This window comes from Megascapheus bottae, chromosome 19 (assembly GCF_031878675.1).
Source record: "Megascapheus bottae isolate mThoBot1 chromosome 19, mThoBot2.hap1, whole genome shotgun sequence".
Lineage (NCBI taxonomy): Eukaryota > Metazoa > Chordata > Mammalia > Rodentia > Geomyidae > Megascapheus > Megascapheus bottae.
Genome location: NC_143527.1, coordinates 5,154,066 through 5,170,872, shown reverse-complemented (window position 1 = coordinate 5,170,872; position 16,807 = coordinate 5,154,066). Strand labels below are relative to the sequence as shown.

Sequence of the window (16,807 nt, the reverse complement as noted above, 5' to 3'; positions counted from 1 at the left end):
TCTCTCTAGTCACTCTGTTACATATTAAAAAGTATTCTTTTTTGTAAATGATTTTAATGCAATAATGACCTCTAAACTTTTCTACATTATTAGTAGAAACATTAATTAGTGTCTTGGTAACACAAGCGTAGAGTGATCATGGTCTTTGCCCATAAGAAATGTCTCACATAATTGGCAGGTAGCATTAAAAAGTGACCTATAATAATAAACTTGAGCTGAGTGCCAGCGGCTCAGGCCTGTAATCCTAGCTACCCAGAAGGCTGAGATCTGAGGACTGCAGTGTGAAGACACCCCAGGCTGAAAAGTCCCCATGAGACAGCACCAATTAACCGGTTGAAAACCAGAAGTGGTGCTGACACAAAGTGCTAGAGTGCTAGCCTTGAGCAAAAGAGCTCAGAGACAGTGCCCAGACCTTGAATTCAAGTCCCACAACTGACTAGCAATAGGGAATAATAACAATAATAGCAGTAACAATAAAAAATAAACTTGATATCATCTATGAACATTATCCAGTTAACTTTCATGAGAATCCAAATTGGGAACAATTCCACGCTACCTGATTTGGAAAAATGGGAAAAGAAAATAAAGACAGAGCGTAGTTTCAGGATATGGCATGAGCACAGTCTTGGGGTATTACTATCGTCTGGAGTTGTGAATACATTCTAGGGCCTGTCTACAGTCTGAAGCTGTGATTAGAGTCTAGGAATGTGAGCACAGTCTAGCGATGAGACTACAAAGGATAGGCAAGTGTGACTACCTGTTAGCTGCTACGTGGAGAGTGAAAAAGAGCAACATCTAACAAACTATTACCGTAATCTAAGTCAGATGGAAGGGATCTTAGGCCAGGACAACTTCCACACAGATGACAGCGAAACAACGATGCAATTGTTGTGTGAAATCATTTCTACTCACCTCTTTTTATTGTGTACATTGATTCTTCAAAGGGGGTTCATTGTAATAGCTCCAAACATACACTTACTATCCTCTGACTAAATTTACCACCCATTATTCTTTCTTGGCTCTCTCGCCTCTTTTTGTTTTCAGCCTACCAGATCCTGCCTCAGGTTTATTGGTGGAAATGACACTGGCCACTGGCCAGCAGTCCTGTCACCAGCAGACAGAGGGCTTCTTGTGGGGCCTTCACAGGGCCCTGGGCAGCCTTCAAGGCTGCAGCCTGGGCACCCTTAGAGGCTAGGGCCCGTCTCCCCTGGTTTTAAACAATTTTTAATTTTTATTATCATCAAATAAGTGCCCAAGTGGTTTTGATTTCATAGGTTCAATTATTTTTATACTGCATCTTGAGCAGCCGTTTTGCGTCATGTCCCCATCGCCTACCAGCTTCAGCCCTATTTTCACATATACACATGTAACCTGCTAATTGGATGTTCATCTACTTTGCCTCTTTCCATTTCTCTCTCCCTCTCCCAGTAGCCCCTCTCCCCAGTTACCATATGTTGAACAGGCTTTCTTCCATTGAATATTTTGGGCTCCTTTGTCAAAATTCAATTGGATGTAAATACATGGATTTATTTTTGGTTCTTCTAGTCTGTTCCTTTGGAAGCATTCTAGTTATTGAAAGCTGTTTGATTCGTTTATTTGAATCATTTATTAAGTAGGCTATTTATTCTTTTGGTGTCTAATTTTCTGAAGTCTTTGCCCATTCTGGATAATAATACCTCATCAGATGAGTAGCTTGCAAAGATTTTCTCCCGCTCTGTAGGCTTCCTCATCACTCTTATAGTTGTTTCCTTGATGTGCAGAAACATTTTAATTTGATGCAATCCCATTAGTGACTTTTTGCTCTTATATCCTGGACAATTGGAATCCAATCAGGAAATACCAGTATATTTTTATTCTAGTATTTTGAAGTTTGGGATCTTATTTTAAGGTCTCTTATCCACTGAAAATAGATGTTTTTGTTTGTAGGCAGAGAGATATGGATTTAGTTTCACTCCTCTACCTGTAGATAACCAGTTTTCCCAGCATGACTTAACGTCTGCTGTCCAACATGTGTTCTAATTTGTTTATAGGAGTCAGCTGGCTATATGTGTGTGCTTCTTTCTTTCTTTCTTTCTTTCTTTCTTTCTTTCTTTCTTTCTCTTTCTTTTTTCTGTCTGTCTGTCATGGGGCTTGAACTCTGGGCCTGTGCGCTATCCCTGAGCTCTTTAGCTCAAAGCTACTGCCTACCCCTGGGCCACTATGCCACTTCCAGTTTTCTGGTGGTTAATTGGAGGTAAGAGTCTCATGGACTTTTGTGCCTGAGCTGACTTTGAACCGAGATCCTCAAATCTCATCCTCCTGAGTATCTAGGATTACAAGCATAAACCACCATGCCCAGCTTATGTGTGCTTATTTCTGAGCCCTCCATTCTAGTCCATTGCTTCTGAGTCTGGTTTTCTGCTGCAGCCATGAATTGTTACTATGGATGGGATGATAATTTTTAAATGATTACTGCTCTTTTTGCTTAGGATGTCTTTCTCAGGATCAGCTGTGCTTCTATATGATTAGGAAAGAAAAGAAGTCACATACAGGGATAGGGAAATAACCAAAAAAATTAAAACATGGCCTACGAATAGAAGAAATTAGTCAAATGAGGCAAAAGGAAAATAAAAGATAATTAGTCAACGTGAAAATAAAATCTATAAAGAGAAGCCAAGATTGGATGCATGTAAGACTAGGTACTCAGGGGGCTGGGATCTGAGGATTGCACTTTGAAGCCAACCCAGGCAGGAAAGCCTGAGACTTTCATCTCCAATTAACCACCCCAAAATAATCCAGAAGTGGAGCTGTGGTTCAAGTGGTAGAATATCAGTAAAAGCTAAGGGACAGTGGCCAGGCTTTGAATTCAAGCCCCATTACCAACACACACACACACACACACACACACACACACACACACACACCACAAAACTATAATGAGAAATTTCTTTATACTTAGAACAGTTGCAATCAAAAATAGAGAAAGCAATCATGTTGCAGAGAAATTTAGAGCCTGTGTACATTGCTCAAAGGGATGTAAAATGGTGCAGCTGCTGTGAGAAAGATTGCCTGAGAACGTTCCAAACAGGATTATCATATGACCTAACAACTTCATTGCTAGGCACACATCTAAAACAATTAAAACTGGAGGCTCAGATAAACACTGGTGCACTAGTGTTATAGAAAAACTTTCCATTATAGCCATAGGGAGAAAGAACCTGAGCATCCACCAGCAAGTGAATAGACAGCTTTAAGTTCATATTCAGGAGAATGCCATTCAGCTACAAAAGGAATGAAGTAGTGATTTGTGTAAATGTGAATGAATCTAGAAAATATACTATGTAATGTGAAAGAAGGCAGACATAAAAGGTCCTGTAAAATGCCATGACATTGATCTAAAATGTCCAGAAGAGGCAAAGCCATTGGCATAGAAAATAGATTGCTGGTTACTGGGGGCTATAGAGAGGAGAAAATAGGGAGTGATGGCTTAAGGAATGGGTTCGTCTTGTGGATGGCGACAATCGTGAATATAATCAGGGTGACCACTCCAGAACATCCTGAATACATCCAATGCTAAGGAATCGTGCATTTGAATGGTTAGTTTTGTGTTAGTGAAAATTTCCACTAAAAATATATGATTGCTCGTGAATCTCAAAAGTTCAAAGGCTCCCCCATGTCTTCCCAGTTGCAGAAGCCACCACATTTTGCTGTGCGTTGTTAAAGCTACGCGCTCTCCCGATCACCCTGGTCCACAATGAAAATGAACCCCACACACGTTCTAAGAGCAGAGGCTTGGTGTCAGACAGCATGCCCCACTTCCACAGTAGCAGAAGACCAGAGTCCAGGATGTCACGTCAATAATGGAAGGTATAGAAATCCAGAGAAATGCTTACTTACGCACTAACAAATGCGTGTGTGTGCACCTATGCCTGGGCTCAGGAAGAATGTCAGAAATGTAGGTTGGGTAAAAAGTGGCAGGTGTATAGGTAGGAGTTAAGAGGCACAAGGACTAAACATGGAGCGTGACAGTATACGAAAACAAATTAGATGTGACAGTATCCTGTACTCTCCAAGCGGCTCTCACCAGAGAACTTCTTCTAGCTGGGAGTGAGATAGCCTGGTATATGAGGAGACGGGGAGCTAGTGGAGAAGAACTAGAAAAGATCAGTGCATGCCCAAGGCATGCAGCACCACGGGATGGAAAGTGACCAAAACGTACACACACATTCTGAAACCAAGGGGCCTGGAGAGCCATGTGCCTGAGATAAAGTTCCACTGTTAAACTTTGCTTGAGATGAGTCTATTTATCAACATCTAACCAAAGACAAATAGAGGCTGTGTCAGAGCTATTTTTGTGGCATTGGCAGCCATTTTTTTTTGCATGATTTATGAAGGGGTTTTGGCTGGAGGTTTCCCCCCCACCCCTAATAGAGCTGTCTGTATAAAAGAACTTTGTCCTCCAGGAAGCCATTAATCAAAGTATTACTGGGTTTCTCAATGGTTTAAAACATCTCAGCAAAGCCCACAAGCATTTGTTTCAGGAGCTTCCTCTAAGTGGGAGATCCCGTTGACCTGGACAGCCATTTTCACACATGCTGTTTATTTCAACAGGCAGTTCCACACTTCTGCTTTCTGTTTCACCTACTATTCCAGAACATTGCACAGAGTCTGGTTACTACTCAGTTATCCTAATGACACTTTCCCAATTCATGCTAAAAGATTTGGTGATAACTTTCTGCACTCTCTCACATAGCTGATCACCTGCTAGCCAGCACAGTACAGGGGAGACAGGGGCCAAGAGCACTTGGTAACCCTGGGAAGTCAGGTGTGAGATCCCTGCTCTCTCCTCTTTTTCTCAGATGGAAGGGTCTGAAGGCACCTTCTCTGGGCCATGCTAGCTGCATGGAGGCCCATGTTTCCAATAAGATTCCTTCAAATCAGGAACCACAGGGTCCTTTAAACCATGGCTTCCTTAGAACCCCAGCAACAATTAGATCTTGTCCCTCAGAATGAGACTGCTGTACCCACTTCCAGTCACATGACAAGCTTGACCGAGTTCCGTGGAAAACCTTCAGGACCAAGTTTTTCAGAGGGTCCACCACTGCAGCAACTGAACACTCCTATTGTGTCCTGTTTGTCTTTGGTCAAAAGGTCGGCAGACCGCTCTGGACTGAGCTCCTGAGCTCTCCACAGAAAGTTAGCTGGCTTTTGCATAGTATAATACATCCTTGCAAGGCACAGTTATTGCTTGATTTAATTTTATCCTTACTTGCTCCTTAAGAAAAGGAACTTAAATCTAACAGCCCAGACACTGACTGTTAAAAAAAATGTATCAAGTCATCAATACAATTTTCCTATAGGCTGACAAAAAGTACTTAAGTGGAACTTTTATAAAAACCCATTAACAGCTGGGTACAATGGCCCACACCTGTCATCCTAGCTACTCAGGAGGCTGAGATCTGAGGATCAAGGTTCAAAGCCAGCCCAGGCACTAAAGGACCTGAGACTCAGATCTCCAATTAACCTCTAGAAAATGGGAAGTGGGGCTTGGCTCAAGGGAAGGGTGGTAGCCTTGAGCTGAAGAGCTCAGGGACAGCGCCCAGGCCAAGTTCAAGCCCCGTGACCCACAAGGAAAACAAAATTACTTGTGGAGATAAACTCAGTCAATTAGACATAGCTGTCCTTGGCGGCCACTTCTGCTTTCCGTACAGCAGGACCCTTGCTCTCACTGTTTACCAGAGTTTTACGTGGGATGTGACTTGCCTTGAGATGTGAGTTCAGGTGTCCTGCCTCTTCTTCCAGCTGAGTCGTGGATAAGGTCTTCCCACTTCAGGTGGTTTGACCCCGGGGCCACTGACCTAAGGTCTCTGTCCCTTAGTTCATGTTGCTGGAAGCTTGGCTAGCTGCCCTCCTGCGGGATGCAGATTCATCTCCTGCTCTGAATCCTCTTCCCCACCACAGACAAGTCCTCACCTTCGCCGCCACCTGATGCTGTAGCTAGTATTTTCTGATGAGACCACTTGAGAAGCCAGGAAGTCTCCCTGCTTCTGGAAGCATCTTTACTGATGGGCTACTCAGAGTCGTTTCAACTCAGATGCAGGTCCATTCCTCTTTACTTTTGTCCTTCGGGCACTCCAGTTTGAAAGGGGACACTTCTTATGCTCTAAGCTAACTCTAAATGGAAACTACCTAAAAACTGTACTTGAAGTTCATTTCCTGACCTTCCCCATTTTCCCCCTGCCAATCAAAGCACAATATATTCAGTGTTCTCTTAAATTCAGTAAGCTTTCTTATCTGTTCCCCTATCTAAACATATTTCCTGTCTTTCCTTTTGAATATGGTTTCTTTCTTTAAAAAAAAAGTCACTTAACATTCTCAAAAGGGCACAGATTGATATTTCCAGAGAAATGCCTCCCCTTTTTTAGTGGCTTCTAGAGTTTAGGAATGCCTTCATTTTCCAGGTGGATCAGGGAACAGCAGTATCGGTTTGGTTTCCTACTTTGATGTACTAAGTTACTGGTTAGTCCTCCATGAAGATTTTGTGCTTGAGGCCATGTAACTCACAATACTGGGAGGAAAAGGCAACATTGCCATGGAATGGTGGCAAGTCCACGAAACTCATCTCTAAACGCCAGCAAAAAGCAGAAAGTGGAGGTGACTCAAGAGGTACAGCATCAATCTTGAGTAAAAAAAAGAAGCTAAACAACAGTATGAGGCCCTGAGTTCCAACACAGGCACTAGTAGAAATAAAATAAAATAAAAAGCTTTATTTGGCAGACAGGAAAGTGCTTTCTGGGGCCATCTGAGCTTACAGAAAAAGAGCTGGAGTCTTCTGTGATCCCATTTCTCTGTCATGAAAGGAGACAACAATTGTGCCCTTTGCTGCACAAATGTTTACGGGGCCCTTGCGGAGCTAAGATTGGAGGTTAGTGTTTCCTATCTGTGAGTGTTTTGCCCCACATAATCCAGATTTATATAGGCCAAGAGCTATTCCCAAATTCCTCTACCTCTTCTAATTCTCATCCATATGCAAACATACAGAAGCACACACAAAAGCACAACAACACACACAAACCACCAACATGAGCATCATCATGTTTGTCATCAACGTCACGTCTCATCAGCGACACCATCATAACATTTTGCTGTTATTAAGGGAGACAGAATGGAGACAGCTTTTGTTGTTTCTCTGTCAAGATCATCTATCTAGTTTTGATACTTCCTTCTGGGAGAATCTTGAAATGTTGTAATACAGAGAACCTAACAGTTAGCTTTGAATGGTTGTATAAGGAACGGGATGACAGTCCTGAATTCACAGACACAAGGTAGAAAAACAGCAAGGCAGAAGGAAGCTCATCTGAGAGACAACGACAGACCACTCCTCCTCGAACTTTAGTGATGCTCAGGAAAGGCTTTTAAAGCAAGAATTCTCTAAAACATTACCATCTCTAAACAGAGCCAGAAACAGCAAAAACCATTTCAGCCCGGGTTGGGGCCTCACATTAAATCCTACTTCATGCTGGGTTTTTGTTTTTGTTTTTCTGAAAGTAACCAGAACACCAATTCATTCTTATAACCCAGGGCAAGGAAAGCAGAGAGTCAAGCACTTAATCTTGCTTTTCCTTGCAAATCTTTGCATAACTCAAATTGGTCTTGGTTAGCAAAACTATTAAGTAGAAAGCATAGATACATTTCTGGATCACAATTTTGCCCTCCCTACTAAGTTAGTAAATCAAGACATCTGTTAAGAGGAGGTAAAAGAATCTGGTGAAAGGTGAATGGAAAACTTTTAAATGAAAAGTATTCCTGACATGCAAAACAAACCTGATGATAAATTAGAATTCCCCTAAAAATGGTGTAATCAGCTGGAGGGCCTCCTAAGCAACAACTCAGAAAAATGCATTCCGCATAATAAAATGTAACATAACAAAATTTAGATGTATTCATAATTTTCATGAGAAAAATGGACTCTTAAAAGTAGAGAATACATATTTTATAAACCTAGGACTAGAGATAGAATTGGGGCTTAGAGGATATATCTGTATGGCATTTATAGATATATATTATGTGTCTATAAATATGTATATGTATGCACTGGTATGTATGTATGTACACATATCTACAATGAGGAAAACTTAGACTTCTCTCATGTCAAACATACACTAACAAAGCAAAGAGATAAGCAATAGTATAAGTATTTCGGTATCAACCACAATAAAACATAACATATAAATACTAAAATATCAACCACAATAAAAGACATTCTCAAAAAAAAAACCCCAATGGCTATTAAATCAATATCAAAAGAAAGTCACAAAACGTGAACTATAAACCAACTTTTGCTAATCAAATGTACAAATATATAAACAGAAAAAAATAGTAAAGCCCATTGTTAGCAAGAGCTCAGAGGGGAGGGAGCTGGCTGGTCTCTCCAGGAAGAAGTGAATGCCCTGGACTACACTTTGTACACTTGCTCTACAGGTGAAGAGTTAACCAACCTATATGAAATGTAAAAATAAAAAGACATTATATCCATAGACCTACCAAAACCACCTCAACTGTTTATCCTAAGGAGGGGGGGAAGTAAATTTAGCAGACATATATGTAAAAATATATGAACGTTGATTATAGCATATTCGTATCCATAAGGACCGGAAGCACCCACACGTCTGCCTCTAATGAACCTGCTGGATTCACTGTCACCATCCATCCACACGCAGAGACTGCATAGTTGTGCCAGGAGCGTGCATTCTGCACAATTCCACATGAAGAACTTTCCTCAGCACTGCCCCACCCAAGTCAGACAGGAAGGAGCAGCCATGACAGCCACCACGAGGGGAGAGGAAGCATCCTGAAGCCCAGGCCCACCTGACCACAAATCCCTTGGCACTCTCCTGATCTTTCCCATCTCTTCCTCACCTCCACGCTCTTCCTGGACCCGAGGTTCCTGGGGGAGGAAACCTTGCACATGTGTTCCAGGGACTCTAGGTCCTGCGCATCTGACAAGATATTCAAGAGTGCTAAGGCCCTCTTTGGAAAATATTCTTAAAAAGCACCAGGAAGCAGCATCGAGCCCACTCTGTGGACAGACTATCTCTTTCCTCCAGGCCCAGTCCCCTGACACAGCTCCTTCTTCTTGCTCCTCTACTCCTAACACAGCAGATGCTGAAGAGCCTGCTGTATTTGCGCCACTGGGCCACGACTGCAGCCCAGGTTGTTGGAAGAAACTTTGGTTTTCCAAAAATGACAGAAAATCTATTTATGCCTACATGGAGATATATCCTTTCTTCTCCCCTTCCCTGACACACACCCCAAAATAACATCAACTTCTGAACTTCTGTTGCCCTTTCCCTGCTTTCCTGAAGCCCTGAGGATATGACTGACCATAAGAAAGTCAGTCATGAAGTTTACATCTGAGCAATCTAGCCCTCATCTCCATAGCCCACCATCTTAGCAAGGGCCTGGGGAAGGTGTCCAGCCCAGCGCCGCCCCCCCCCGCAGCCCCTCCCTGTCTGACTTAAACTAATGCGGTTACACTCACGTTTATGAGATCCATAGGACTTGTTGAAGTGGTGTCTTGATGGGTGGTGATACTGGTTATCCCAACAGCCAAGACCCCCAGAGCCCAGCCACCTCTCCCAAGAAGACCAGCTATCAGCCAAGGTCTCAGCCCGGGAGGCCCCCCAGCCTCCATCTGCCTCCCCCAAACCTAGAGGTCCTGAGAAGGACAGAAACCCAGCTTTACGTCTAGCCTGTGAAGCCAGCCCACCTCTGCATGCGTCCGTACCAGGCACCAGATTTTTTTGTGAAAGTAAAACTAGGTCCTAAGCTTCAAGAAGGCTCTTCTACCCACTGGAAACAGAGGAACTTGCTTCTTTCACAAACTAAGTAAGTAAACCAATATGGATACGAAGACCTCAAAGAGCTTGTCATCAGTCGCCCTGAGGGAGGGAAGGCCATGACTCTTGTCTTGTGCTTACACACTTGGGTCTGCCTCAAAACTCAAGCATGAATTCCTCAAGTGTGGAAGTGCTTTCTTTACTGCTCCGTCAAATACCACCTGGCGTCTGGGTTTGTCTGGGAGCAAGTAGGATCCCAGACATGCCTCTGTCAGTGGTGACACTAGGACAGGACCTGAAAAAACTGGGGGGCGGGGGAGGGGAGGCGTGGCTAGTGACCACAGCAGTTACCCCTATGCCAAGAGCACTGTCCCCAAGAGCAAGTGATCAATAAACAAGTATTGGCTAAGTACGATCTTAATTCTCATTTTGCAGGGCTGTTCTTAGAATTCACAGAGTGGGGGTCCCTACCATCGTGGCCAAAAGAAGCAAACACAAGGGTGGGGTCCAGGGGGGGAGCTGAGAGCCTCGTCTGGACCTTCCCTGTATCAGGAGGAGGGTGGAGGAAGGATGTCAGGTCTCCCTTTCTGTGTACTGTGCCCTCCCTCTGTTCTAGGGGCTGAGGTCCTAGAGGCTGGAGGCTGCAGATAACAGAATCCCTGCAAACAAGCCTCTGGGAGGAATTCTGCAACAAAAGGCACCTGCACAAGATGAGGAAATGAGAAGTAAGAACTAACACGGTTTAGATGGTACATGCTGATGCCAGCTGTGGATAGCAGAAGCTGTGGTCAGCCTGAGCCCAGCAGGACCCTTTAGGTTCTGTCTTCAATTCTGGCCCACTTTAATGTCTAGATTCAACTCCATTTTCCTAGCTTTTCACTGTGATACCTTACATTCAGTAACTTCTCCCCCCCCCCCACTGTTATCAAGAGAAATATTTGCCAACCTGGCAAAGGGAAGTCTTGGTTAGTGTGGGTATAATCTCATCGCCTCATCCTGTCGCTCCTTCCCCCCAAGATGGGGGCGAAGAATGCTGTACACTAGATAAACCTTTTATAGAAGACTCTTGCACCCTTCATGCCCCCCCCAGTCTTAATTAGGGTTTGTTTGCACATCTAATTCATCGATTGTTAAGTCAGACTACCTCCAAAGCACAGAGGCTGAAACACTAGCTCCTAATTTCTCTCTGTTGTGGGTTGTCAGGGCAGTTCTGCCGTTCTAGCCTCTTCTCTTTCTAAGGCAGAGGCCTTGTGTAGTGTTTTTGGAGACTCTCTTCCCTTCCTCGGGCTCCCCTCCTCTCTTCTCTTTGTCTCCTTCCCTCTCCATGTCAGGACTTAATTTAGATATTTATAGTTCCTCTGTTTGCTCTTTGCATGCTATTTTCACAAATTACTGCAAATTTAGTGCCTTAAGACAAGTAAAACACCCGACATGGCTCTTGCTTAAAATTCAAGGCCAGTAGGACTGTATATCCTTGTAAAAACTCTAGCAAGAGCTTCTTCTGGATGTTGCATGTTCATAGAACAGCTGCTTTCCTGGGCTCTTGGCTCTGGCTCAGTCTTCAAGAGCATCAACACAGTATCTCTCTGACCATTCTTCCATATATCCATCTCCTTCTGCTCTTCCCTCAGCCTCCCCTGCCCTCTTAAGGACTCATATAATTCCACTGGACTCATGGTGACAATGCAGAATAATCTCAACAGTCCTTGACTTCACTCTTACATGCAATGACACAAAATAATTAATATTTAGAGGAAATTCCAGAGATGTTAATGTGTGTGTCATGTGTGGGTGGGGTGTGGGAGGGGAAGAGGTTATAGAGTGTACCACAAAAACTCAAATGCAAATGAGTCTATTTCCTTCCTTCTTCCTGGAAGAAGCTTTGGCTGAATCAAGGTTTTAGTGCCTAGCACAGAAACGAGCAGAATTCCCTGGGGACATTCGCTCATGGTGTTCAGCTTTATGGTTTTGGTATACTGAGGTCTGCTGGAGGAAGAGACAACAAGAGAGAAGAAAAATCCTAATTAATATTAAACCACACACGTGTACATTCATACTGTACTAACCAAAATACCGAATCATTAAAATATTTCTTGTTCAAATCTTTGTAGACTTATTACTTTCTAAAAATAGTTTAAGGGTTCCTCTGGATTCCCAGAGGTTAGGATCTAATAGCTCGATACAAAAAAAAGAGTAATAAGATAAAAGCCAGGCTCAGTTCTCTCACAAAGGGTAAACCCCACTATGATCTGTGCAGAGTGTGATAAATTTCACATCACTGCTTCCCTTTATGTCAGTTTTACCAAGTTTCCCACTGCCATTGAAATCATGTTTTTCTGTTCTTTCTGTAATTTGTGCATACTGGTTTCTCTAAGGACTTTTTCGATGCTGTATGTCTCTCTTCATTTTGCCCAGTAGCATGCCTATCTCTTCCTGAATTCCCTTTCAGAGGATTCTTCCAACGCATCAGTTCCCTCAATATGAAAGCTGAGATGTCCTCAGGTTAAAATAGTATCACACACATAATTTTCCTTATAGTATAACTACGTAATCAGATGGTTCTTTTACCAACCATGATCATTTCAAATATTTATGTAATCACACTAACAGTCATTTTTTGTGGTTATTAAAGTCAAAAATTAAGTGATTGTCCTTTTAAGCTAGCATGCTGAAGTTCTCAGGCTGGTGTCCAGGACACATTTCATTCACAGCAGACACAAAATCCGCTTCCGAGGGCTGAGGCTCCACCCTGGAGCCCACAGTAGAGATCATTCTGAGTCTTCCAATCCCTGAACACAACATTTCACCTGTTCACGTGACGTAACTTGATGTAACTCCATTTGTAAATTCTTCTTTGTATTTTCTGAGCTATTAGAGAAAGTCATTGCCTAGGCCTAAATCATATTTTCCTCTAGGAGTTTCCCCTTTTGTTCTGATCCTATATTACTACATTTGATCCATTTTCAACTGATTTTTGTACAGAGTCAGGGAAGGGAAGTGAGTTTTATTTTTCTACATGTTGACAAGCACAAAAAAAGAGGCTTTTTTTTTTTTTGGCCAGTGTGCATTTTTGGTCTGCTTTCTCATGCTGCATCAGAGCAGGGGGGACGCGTTACCTCTGCCCTCACCTCTGCTTGCCTCTGTGTATGGTCCTCTTGCTGCGGCAAGCACTGGGGCTCTGCAGTCCTGGACAGTGGGCCTCACTCACACCTCAGCTGCCGAGTGCAGTACCCGGTCCCCACCCTCCTAGAGAAATGTTTGGAATATTATGTCAGAGACTCTAGCCTTCCTCACCCCGCAGTGTGGCTTGCTCGGATGAACCACTCTCCAATCTTTTGGTTGTTATTGTTGTTCCTCTCACATCTTATTCCTAACTAATCTGCTGCTCCAGAGCTTTCCCAATTTGCCTATTTTTGCTTTGCTTCCTGTTTTGTACATAGGGAAGAAAACTATAGACAAACTCAGAGGAAGTCAAAATGGTAAATGCTTGAGGTTTCGAAAGCATTCTCTCCCAGATCTGTCTGACCCAGACCTGACACAACTGAATTGTTTTGCAACACGTGTGATTCACAATCCACTGGGAATGGTGTTTCATTTCACACAGCCATCCATACTCGCTCCCTTACCTTCTCATCCTCCCAACACACATTAATTGTTTTAGAAAGGACATCAGCTGGCTGAGGTGGCACGTATCTGTAACCCTAGGCCAATGTGGATTACGTGATAAGGCAAGAAAAGAGAAAAAGAATGAACAAATGAAGAGAAGGGAAGGGAAGGGAAGAGAAGAAGAAGGAGAAGGAGAAGAAGAAGAAGAAGAAGAAGAAGAAGAAGAAGAAGAAGAAGAAGAAGAAGAAGAAGAAGAAGAGGAGGAGGAAGAAGAAGAAGAAAGGGACCAAAAGGAAAAGAAAAATTAAAGCCAGAAAGAAGGAAGGAAAAAGGATGGGACACAGGTAGGCAAAGGTCATGAGAGTTAACATCATTATGATTCTGCAAGTGTCAATCATTTTTGAACATGGTCTTTTAGCTGAGAGCCATCCCCATCTCTTTTGAAATACAGAGCAGCATGTTTGGGGGCTATACGGTCCTTACTACCGAGTCCTGTGGTCTTCTTCCTCCCTGCACACATTCCTACTTGGTTTTATAATAAGAACCACAGCTGGAATGGCCCAACCAATCTGATGCAAGGAATGTGGACTCTATTGGAAGTGCTCACGAAGCATCATGGCATCCCGGTCAGGTGGTCTAAAGCAGCCTGCCTTTGAGTGTAGTTGTAATTTCTGTCTTTCTCATTTGGCTTTTTTAGGAGGCGTTAGATTCCTTAGATCTAGCCCCAGTCTCGATGTTCATTTCTTCCTCCTCTCAACTGATGAAAGAAAAGAGCTCAGCATCATTCTGTATTTCTGAAAGCTCCAGGTTGTACTGGTGGCATTTTGTATTTGAGTGTGCAATTAGGGTCTCGGGCTCCTTTCTCTTTAGTCCCTATAGAATAAAGCTGGGTTAACAAGCTGGAGTTCTGGAAGAAGTGATGTTATAAAGACCAAGATCACTACAGAGATTTCCAGAGCTGAACGTTAAGAGAACTACTCAGGACAAGACCAGCAGATATAAAAAGGAAAATTATCTGCACAAGGTTGGGAGACATTTTAGAAGAGATGGACATGAACTTCTAGAAGGACATTTTATTTTTGACTCCAACATGAATCTCTTTGCTATTACTTAACCTCAATAGCTCTTGTGGACACAGAGACCCAGCATATTTTGAGACCTCATCTAGAGATCCTTTGGAGGTTTGCTGAGATACTCATGCAGAACGACAACCCAGTGGGAGCTGTGAACTTTCATAGATCAGATGGTTCAGTCTGTGGTTGCACAGACTGAGGAAGAAACCTCAGGGCTCCAGGGCAGGAGCTCTTTGGACTGAACCGGACTTAGCTGGTTCAGGCATAGCCAGTACGATGGCTCACGTCTGTAATCCTAGCTACTCAGGAGGCTGAGATCTGAGGATTGAGGTTCAAAGCCAGCCCAGGCAATAAAGTCCATGACTCTTATCTCCAATCAACCACCAGAAAACTGGAAGTGGAGCTGTGGCTCAAGGGGTAAGGCAGTAGCCTTGAGCTGAAGAGCTCAAGGATGGCCCCCAGACCAGAGTCCAAGCCCCATGACCAACAACAACAAAGAAAAAAAAAAAAAGAAGTCCCGGCATGAGGAAGGCTGGTAGACAATGAGGAAGAAGCAGCAGTTAGGAAAGGAACAAACTCTTCATAAATAGATAGAGGTGCTTCCCAGTAAAGGTAATAACAGATCAGAAGAGGTCATCTGGCTTCTTGGGGAAACTACTAAGAAACAAGAGCTGAAGAATACTGACAGCAAAACCACACCCCAAATAACAGAAGCCACCCCCAAACCCCTGATTTTCTAAAGCCTTTCTTGTCAGTTCAGACCTTTCTGATGGGTTCAAATTCTCAGAATTTGAGAACTAGTTCACAGTTTCACAGAAGTAAAACATGATCATCAGGGCTGTCAGAACTGTTTTAAGTCTAGCAACCATTCTATAAAGAACATTAAATAGTAATATTACGTTTCTATAGCAAAGTACCAATGAGCATATGTTAAATGAAGAGACCCAAACTAATACCAGTTTAACCATTCTAAAAAGAGAGTAGTGATCGTATGATACATACACACACAGACACATATTAAAATTCAAATATGAGAGGTCTTGTCTAATACATCAATCCAAGAGAAGGAAATTAGTGACTGCTGTCAGAGTACTGACATCCAATCTCTAAGCTGGAAACAGAGGCAGAGCTACAGGCATTTTCTTTATGATTAAACAACTATACTTACCTGATCTAGGCCTGGTCAACTCTATGCAGACCTGGAATCCAATACACAGACCTTTAGCTGTCCCTGGCCATAGAACACACTCGCAGTGCCTTTCAGAGCCACAGTGTATGGCGCACACAAGGTGGGCCTGCTTTGTGAGCAACTAGATTCCCAGAAAGGATCTGGGCTCCCCCCTTAAAGCCATCCTGCCCTCCAGGGCCCAGGCCTGCAGGGGGTGTGGCAGCTTGTCACATCTCCCAGAAGCCTCAGGGGTCAATTCCTTCAGGATTCTGGTGAGTAATGTATGACTTCCTTCTGCCCTTACTGATCTCATGGTCCAGTGGTTGGACCATTGCAACATGGCAAAATGGAAGCACGTTTTTCACCCTTTACAACCCCGCTGGCTACATTCTCCAATCCTTTTATGTTCTGCTCCTCTTTTAAATAAATTCTATCTTTTATTCATATCTCTCTTCTTACATTTTCCTGTAAGAAGCCATGTGATCCTCTCAACACTGCACTGGAGCCTTCTTCATTAGACTTCATTTAACCTTCTTCTTTCCACCAGATAATACCAAACACTTAGCAATTTCAATCTCCCTGAAAATACAAATGAAATGGACCTGATGAGCAGAAGCCTTGCAGCAGAGAGTGACTTGGAGAGAGGAAGGTAGTTCAAGTGGAGGGGTGGGGACTACCCTGCACTGATTTGAGACCAGGAGCAGAATGTTCAATCTACAATGTTTCCCTAACGGCCCTGGATCGAAGCTTGCTTCCAACTAGTGTCGTTCTTGGAAACTATAAACTTTAGCAGCTGAGATCTATTTGGCAGAAGTCAGCCCTGGAGCCAGGATGTAGAGGCTTAGATCCTGACCAAGGCCTCTGCTTCTCTGTCTACTTCCTAATACCACATCTTACCCCAACATGTCACTGGCACTCAAGCCCACAGCCATGAGGCCAGAAACCATGCCTCTAAACTTGGAAACCATACTTCAAAATAAATCTTGACACCATTTCCCCCCTTCCCTGCCCCATGAGGTGTTTTGTCATAGGCACAGAAAGCTGTCTAACACACCCTTTAAAGTCTCTTCTTTCCCTTACCTTTAGTCATATGTGGAACTGCCCAACATGTTTGGCTACACCCCTGCACCAAAATCAAACAT

The 16,807-nt window shown here is 43.2% G+C and overlaps 1 protein-coding gene across 4 annotated transcripts in view; it reads right to left on the bottom strand.

Moving 5' to 3' along the window:
- Cd226 (CD226 molecule) overlaps positions 1-9,788 on the bottom strand; it is a 52,441-nt gene extending 42,653 nt beyond the window's left edge. For 2 of the 4 annotated variants that reach the window (XM_090352971.1, XM_090352974.1), the window contains exon 1: positions 5,743-6,210. The gene's annotated coding sequence lies outside the window, so the exon portion shown is untranslated. Of the gene's footprint in view, positions 1-5,742; positions 6,211-9,520 lie in introns of those variants that run through there. The other 2 variants (XM_090352972.1, XM_090352973.1) reach the window with 2 other exon arrangements.
- Positions 9,789-16,807: the final 7,019 nt, after the last annotated feature.